This window comes from Xyrauchen texanus, chromosome 18 (genome assembly GCF_025860055.1).
Source record: "Xyrauchen texanus isolate HMW12.3.18 chromosome 18, RBS_HiC_50CHRs, whole genome shotgun sequence".
Lineage (NCBI taxonomy): Eukaryota > Metazoa > Chordata > Actinopteri > Cypriniformes > Catostomidae > Xyrauchen > Xyrauchen texanus.
Window position 1 is genome coordinate 44,894,116 of NC_068293.1, and position 7,500 is coordinate 44,901,615.

Here is a 7,500-nt window from a genome sequence, read left to right on the forward strand (position 1 = left end):
TCCCTATTTAGTGCATGACTTAACCTCCAGTGTGCTGTCTGTCTGCACTGGTCTCAGAACAGTTATAGAGAGCTATAGGATGCTCCCTTGCTCCCTATTTAGTGCATGACTTAACCTCCAGTGTGCTGTCTGTCTGCACTGGTCTCAGAACAGTTATAGGAGAGCTATAGGATGCTCCCTTGCTCCCTATTTAGTGCATGACTTAACCTCCAGTGTGCTGTCTGTCTGCACTGGTCTCAGAACAGTTATAGAGAGCTATAGGATGCTCCCTTGCTCCCTATTTAGTGCATGACTTAACCTCCAGTGTGCTGCCTGTCTGTACTGGTCTCAGAACAGTTATAGAGAGCTATAGGATGCTCCCTTGCTCCCTATTTAGTGCATGACTTAACCTCCAGTGTGCTGTCTGTCTGCACTGATCTCAGAACAGTTATAGGAGAGATATAGGATGCTCCCTTGCTCCCTATTTAGTGCATGACTTAACCTCCAGTGTGCTGTCTGTCTGCACTGGTCTCAGAACAGTTATAGGAGAGCTATAGGATGCTCCCTTGCTCCCTATTTAGTGCATGACTTAACCTCCAGTGTGCTGTCTGTCTGCACTGATCTCAGAACAGTTATAGGAGAGCTATAGGATGCTCCCTTGCTCCCTATTTAGTGCATGACTTAACCTCCAGTGTGCTGTCTGTCTGCACTGGTCTCAGAACAGTTATAGGAGAGCTACAGGATGCTCCCTTGCTCCCTATTTAGTGCATGACTTAACCTCCAGTGTGCTGTCTGTCTGCACTGGTCTCAGAACAGTTATAGAGAGCTATAGGATGCTCCCTTGCTCCCTATTTAGTGCATGACTTAACCTCCAGTGTGCTGTCTGTCTGCACTGGTCTCAGAACAGTTATAGGAGAGCTATAGGATGCTCCCTTGCTCCCTATTTAGTGCATGACTTAACCTCCAGTGTGCTGTCTGTCTGTACTGGTCTCAGAACAGTTATAGAGAGCTATAGGATGCTCCCTTGCTCCCTATTTAGTGCATGACTTAACCTCCAGTGTGCTGTCTGTCTGCACTGATCTCAGAACAGTTATAGGAGAGTTATAGGATGCTCCTTTGCTCCCTATTTAGTGCATGACTTAACCTCCAGTGTGCTGTCTGTCTGCACTGGTCTCAGAACAGTTATAGGAGAGCTATAGGATGCTCCCTTGCTCCCTATTTAGTGCATGACTTAACCTCCAGTGTGCTGTCTGTCTGCACTGATCTCAGAACAGTTATAGGAGAGCTATAGGATGCTCCCTTGCTCCTTATTTAGTGCATGACTTAACCTCCAGTGTGCTGTCTGTCTGCACTGGTCTCAGAACAGTTATAGGAGAGCTACAGGATGCTCCCTTGCTCCCTATTTAGTGCATGACTTAACCTCCAGTGTGCTGTCTGTCTGCACTGGTCTCAGAACAGTTATAGAGAGCTATAGGATGCTCCCTTGCTCCCTATTTAGTGCATGACTTAACCTCCAGTGTGCTGTCTGTCTGCACTGGTCTCAGAACAGTTATAGGAGAGCTATAGGATGCTCCCTTGCTCCCTATTTAGTGCATGACTTAACCTCCAGTGTGCTGTCTGTCTGTACTGGTCTCAGAACAGTTATAGAGAGCTATAGGATGCTCCCTTGCTCCCTATTTAGTGCATGACTTAACCTCCAGTGTGCTGTCTGTCTGCACTGATCTCAGAATAGTTATAGGAGAGTTATAGGATGCTCCCTTGCTCCCTATTTAGTGCATGACTTAACCTCCAGTGTGCTGTCTGTCTGCACTGGTCTCAGAACAGTTATAGGAGAGCTATAGGATGCTCCCTTGCTCCCTATTTAGTGCATGACTTAACCTCCAGTGTGCTGTCTGTCTGCACTGATCTCAGAACAGTTATAGGAGAGCTATAGGATGCTCCCTTGCTCCCTATTTAGTGCATGACTTAACCTCCAGTGTGCTGTCTGTCTGCACTGGTCTCAGAACAGTTATAGGAGAGCTACAGGATGCTCCCTTGCTCCCTATTTAGTGCATGACTTAACCTCCAGTGTGCTGTCTGTCTGCACTGGTCTCAGAACAGTTATAGAAAATGTCATATCGAATGAATTTTGAGACTCTTGTCTTTTGACTCAAACAGGTTTCAATGAGGTTTCTTACCAGATGTAGTTTTGTTGGCGTTTCTCCCAAAGACAAACTCCGCTGTGGTCAGCACCAGGTTGTTTTGTCACATGACTCATGACTCTGTGTTGAAAGTTTAACCCTTTACTGACAGCCCAGACTGTCCTGAACTGAGATCAGTCTGTTTAAATGAAGATCAAAAACAAATCCAGAACTTAAGAATGAGAAATAGTAAGAATAGTATGCTAGTATGCTGTAACATGAGACAACAGCGGTGTCCAAATATGCATACTTCCCTACTATTTTGAATGCTAACAAGTACGCCAAAGCAGTAGCATGTCCGAATCCTCAGCTAGTGAGAAATACCCGGATGACCTACTATATCCGGAGAGATTCTGAAGTGCACATCCAGTGGACTCTTTCCTATCCCATAATGCCACGGGAGCAGAGAAGACGTTAAAATAGTCCATCTGCTTAAATGGTGCTTCTTTAACAAATATAGAGACGCATATTTTCATGGCTGTTGTTATTACGTCACATTTGCAGGTCACAATGACCACATTGAGGAATAAAGTATGTCCAGTGCTCACTCGCATTCCTAAAGGACACACTGACCGAAGAAGAAGTGCGTCCTTCATTAAACCCAACATACGTGAAGCGGTGCATCAACATTGATCACACAGCACCTGTTCATTAATGAGCTTCAGGTCTGTCGTTCGTGCCAGCCTCGTGTTTAATGAACAAGTGGATAGTAGATTTATCACGGAGCTGTCAATTCAACACTGGCTCCTAAATGTGCTGATATACTCCCTGACAAGCTCCACGGAGAGTATGTGAAAGCACATACTACATGTAGAACAATCTGTTGGCTTTGTCTAGTACATCGAGCATTCTCGTTCAGAGCAGCTTGGCCCTGATTCTTGGATGAACTCGATCGCGCTGTTGATCAGTCTCAAGAGAGTGTGTGCAGCTCGCCCTACATTCCTGCTACACTCAATACTCCTATTCAAAGTTATTGTCCTTCTAATTGACTTTTTCTGCAGCTCCAGAACATCCATCAGTCTCCAGCGCTGGCGTTCAGGTGAATCAAAAACTGTCACTTCCACCATAACCTACACAAGTGACAAGCAGCCACATAATGTGGGGAAGAGAGAGCCCGTTTGTCTTGTTCAAGGCAACATGTCGGCATACGATGAGATGATGTATGATGACACGGTTCACAATTACACTGTGAGAAAGTGTCTATAAATCTGATCATAAGTTACATTCATGTTGTCATGATTGGACACTTTGAACGCACTCCTTTAGCCTATTTAACTATGTTAAATCTGTCAATGTGTGTTCCAGTGGGACACTTACAATGGAAGTCAATGGGGCCATTTTTAAAGGGTTTAAAAGGCAGAAATGTGACGCTTATAATTTAATAAAAGCACTTACATTAATTCTTGTGTGTAACTCAGCTGTAAAGTTTTTATTTTTACAGTCATTTTAGGGTTTAAGAGTTCATGGCGTTACGTCGTCATGGCAACAAAGTTGTAAAATTGTCTCTATCTTCACACAGATGTGGTTAATAAGTGATTTAATGACAGTAAAACCATGTTAACACACATATTGTTTATGTCTTGTGTCTATACTTGTGAAACAGTATTTTAATGTTTACAAATTAATAGTAATTCCTTACATTTATATAGGCTTTTCTAGGCACTCAAAGCACTTTACATAGCATAGGGATGATGTGACATCAGCCATAGTACGCCAGAACTACCCCACACCACACCACACCACGCCAGGTATTGGTGGAGAGGAGATGGTAGAGTGATGTAGCCAATTCGGGGATGGAGATTATTAGGATGCCATGATAGATAGGGGCCAATGGGGGAATTTGGCCAGGACACCACGGTTACACCCCTACTCTTTACAAGAAGTGTCCTGGGATTTTTAATGACCACAGAGAGTCAGGACCACAGTTTAACATCTCATCCGAAAGACGTGTTTTTTTTACAGTATAGTGTCCCCGTCACTATACTGGGGCATTAGGACCCACACAGACCATAGGGTGAGCACCCCCTGCTGGCCTCCCTAATACCACTTCCAGCAGCACCCTTAGATTTCCCCAGGAGGTCTCCCATCCAGGTACTGGCCAGACTCAACCCTGCTTAGCTTTAGTGGGCAACTAGGCACAAGCTGCAGGGTGACATGGCTGCTGGTTTGATTAAACCCCATTGACTTCCATTGGAAGTGCATCACTCTCCACCCCATCTTGCTCAAATCACTCCAAACCGGTGCTGGTCGTTTGTGCTGGTTTGTGGCATTAAAACAACATTGTAACTATTTCCCTTCCTTAGATAAAGCAAGAATGTTTTTGGGAGCGGTGACGTCATTCTCCACCCCATGTCGTCCAAATCCCTCCAATTCGTTTGTGACGTTGAGTGAAACAATCTAACTAATTCCTTTACATAGGAATAACAAAATGATCTCCGGATCTGTGACGTCAGTCGTGCATTTACCTCATCTCGTCCAATGCACGCATTTTCTGACTCGTTCCTTGTTTTATATTTGACTTTCGTTTGACATTCCCGACAATACCCATTAAACTCTCCGTGCAAATCACATTTTCAAGCCAGATAAATGAAATAGATAAAGTGTTCATTTCAACGCCACAAACGGCACAAACGAATTGGAGGGATTTGGACGACATGGGGTGGAGAATGACGTCACCGCTCCCAAAAACATTCTTGCTATATCTAAGGAAGGGAAACAGTTACAATGTTGTTTTAACACCACAAACGACCAGCACTGGTTTGGATCGATTTGAGCGAGATGGGGTGGAGAGTGACGTCACAGCCCAAAAAACAATGCTTAATATCTCAAACACCAAACCAGCACAAACATTCATTTTTGCGGCACAAATCAGCACAAACGGACGGAATAGTTTGGGTGATTATTTAATGATATGGGGTGCAACTTCACGGAGGAGTTTCTCTGGGCTGGAAAGTGACGTCACTGACGGAGTTTGTCTGTGCACGCCTCACATATGCAACTAATTGATCATTGATGATTTGCATTATGTCAAGCAGCTCATTCACTCGTCCGAGTAAAAAGTAACATGTCTGGAGAGAAAAACAGGAATTATATTGGATTATTTTCAACAGCAGAATAAGAATATGAACATTGTGATAAGTGACACAAGCCTATCACAAATATAGCCGGTTATTTGTTGTATTACTGAAGTTTTAATCGGTCTGCTCGTCCGGTCGGGCAAGTAAAACTCCATCACTTGCCCCTTCAAAAATCTGCTTCTCTGAGGGTACTACATTCTCAAAGATGTCTGAAAACAACACAATTAGCCAAAATGTTAAATAAGCATAAACACAAGGGGCAGGGGACGTGTAGAACTTAATGAGAGACGTTATAATACATGTTTGAGCACATTTGCATGTTGTGAGGTGAGACGGGTCCAACTTCACACTGCAGTTTCCTCCTGAGAGAATCACCAGCTGTCTGCTGCATTATTCATGCCACCGTCAGTGAATCTGGGTTTGGGTGAGCAGAAGCCACGCAAACACCAGCGAAAAGGCTCCAGTGTGCAAACACAAGAAAACCAGCACTAAAGCAACGCTCATTTCTCATCTCCCTCGTCTTGTCTGCCAGAGAAGAGATCGCACTGATTCTGCACAAAGCCTGAAGATTCATTAAGTTGCGTTCACACTGCTAGCGTCACGCAGCGACAAAACGACCTCATCTCATTCAGTTTCAATGAGAGCTGGCGAATCGCCACACATGGAGGACGCTCACACAGATGTTTTACTTTGTAGCAAATAAACAAATCACAGATATGACACATGTTTAATGGTTGAACTTAAATGACATTATTTGAATTAGTGGCATATTTTTTTTCCAGCTCAAGTAGAGGAAAAAATTATGGAATCACCACCAATAAAATAAATCAAAATTAGTATTTTGTTGCTCCTCCTCTGACTTGATCAAACAGGCTCCAACGTTCTCCGACAGCGGTTCACAGGTCGGCCGTGTCATGGTTGTTTCAGTGGGGTTGAGATCCGGACTGTTTGCTGGCCATGTCATTGTGTTGATGTGCCTTTCCTGAAGAAAAGCTTTAACACTCTGCGGCAAGAGCAATCATCCTGAAAAATGACTTCATCATCACCAAACCTATTTTCTATCCATGAAATGAGAAAAGTGTCATTTCAATGTGTTGAGGTAATGATCGCATCTCCCCTGATCCTTTACCTGACACGCAACCTCATATCAGAAATGACATTTCTCTGTTTCATTAGAACGGCAGCAGACAAAAGTTCCAGCATCATCGTCTTGACCGATGCAGATTCATCCGTGAACGCCACTTTCATCCGCGATTGCTTCTCTGTATCCCACTGGAGCCGTGTTTCCTTCTGTTTACATGTACATCCCGTTTCATTCAGCCATGCTTACAGTTCACAAACATTGACTTTTTGAGTTGTATAATCCTTCCTGTTGTTTCCTGTAATTAGCCAAGACCAGCAGCTCGTTAAGATCTGTAAGCGCGCTCTTTTAACCGCGGACTCGTTTGCATTTGTTTTAGAAATGCAAATTACAAGGAGATTCCAGAATTGTTTCTCTAATTCATCCGCCATTAATTCAAATAGTGTCATTTAATTAGTTTGAGGGATGTTTCATGAAGCCAGAATGTTCAGATATTAAACAAACATTGTTTTGTGTCATATCTGTGATTTGTTTATTTGCTACAAGTAAAACATCTGTGTGAGCGTCCTCTAATGCCTCATGCACACTAGACGACTTTAAAAGATGTCAGATCGTGGTGCTGTTCATATCATACAACTGTCTGTCTTGTCATGGAAGTCGTAGCGCTTTCAAATGACACAAGGAATCGGCGACAGGCGTGTATTATAGACTGTAAAAAAAGATGGCCGACGTCCCTTCGCTCTTTTCCATTGGTGAGAACTGAAGCCGCCAGTGTCCTGATATGGCGCTGACATCTTGGGACTTGAGTCTGCGCAGTTGCGATTTCGGGACCAGACCTGCGCAGTAGTGAACAGGAAGTAAAGCCACGAAATCAAGGCCCCGCCCTCACTCTCGCTGAATCAATCGCAAGCACACGCCCCTTTTGACTTATGACGGTGTGAAATAATGAATTATAGAAATTTAGATATTACATTTAAAGCTCCAATCTCCTCAGTCCTCCGAAGATCCTGAAAAAAGTCAGTTGGTGCTTCAGTGACTACTTCACTCAGAGAACCTGTCAATCACAGCTGTCAATCATGATGTCACAGAAGCGTTTTTATAGCATCAAATAACTAAAAACAAACTTATTTTGAAAACAAACACTTGAAATGACATCAACGTGATAGAAACGACAGTAAATGAC

At 43.6% G+C, this 7,500-nt stretch overlaps 1 long non-coding RNA gene across 1 annotated transcript in view; it reads right to left on the reverse strand.

Annotated features, from left to right (window-relative positions):
• The window catches only part of LOC127658951 (uncharacterized), a 1,998-nt gene extending 389 nt beyond the window's left edge, over window positions 1–1,609 (reverse strand). The window contains exons 1-3 of the long non-coding RNA XR_007972475.1: window positions 1,491–1,609; window positions 1,124–1,215; window positions 390–665 (exon numbers count right to left, since the gene is read on the reverse strand). This is a non-coding gene — a long non-coding RNA (uncharacterized LOC127658951). The remainder of the gene's footprint in view (window positions 1–389; window positions 666–1,123; window positions 1,216–1,490) is intronic.
• Window positions 1,610–7,500: the final 5,891 nt, after the last annotated feature.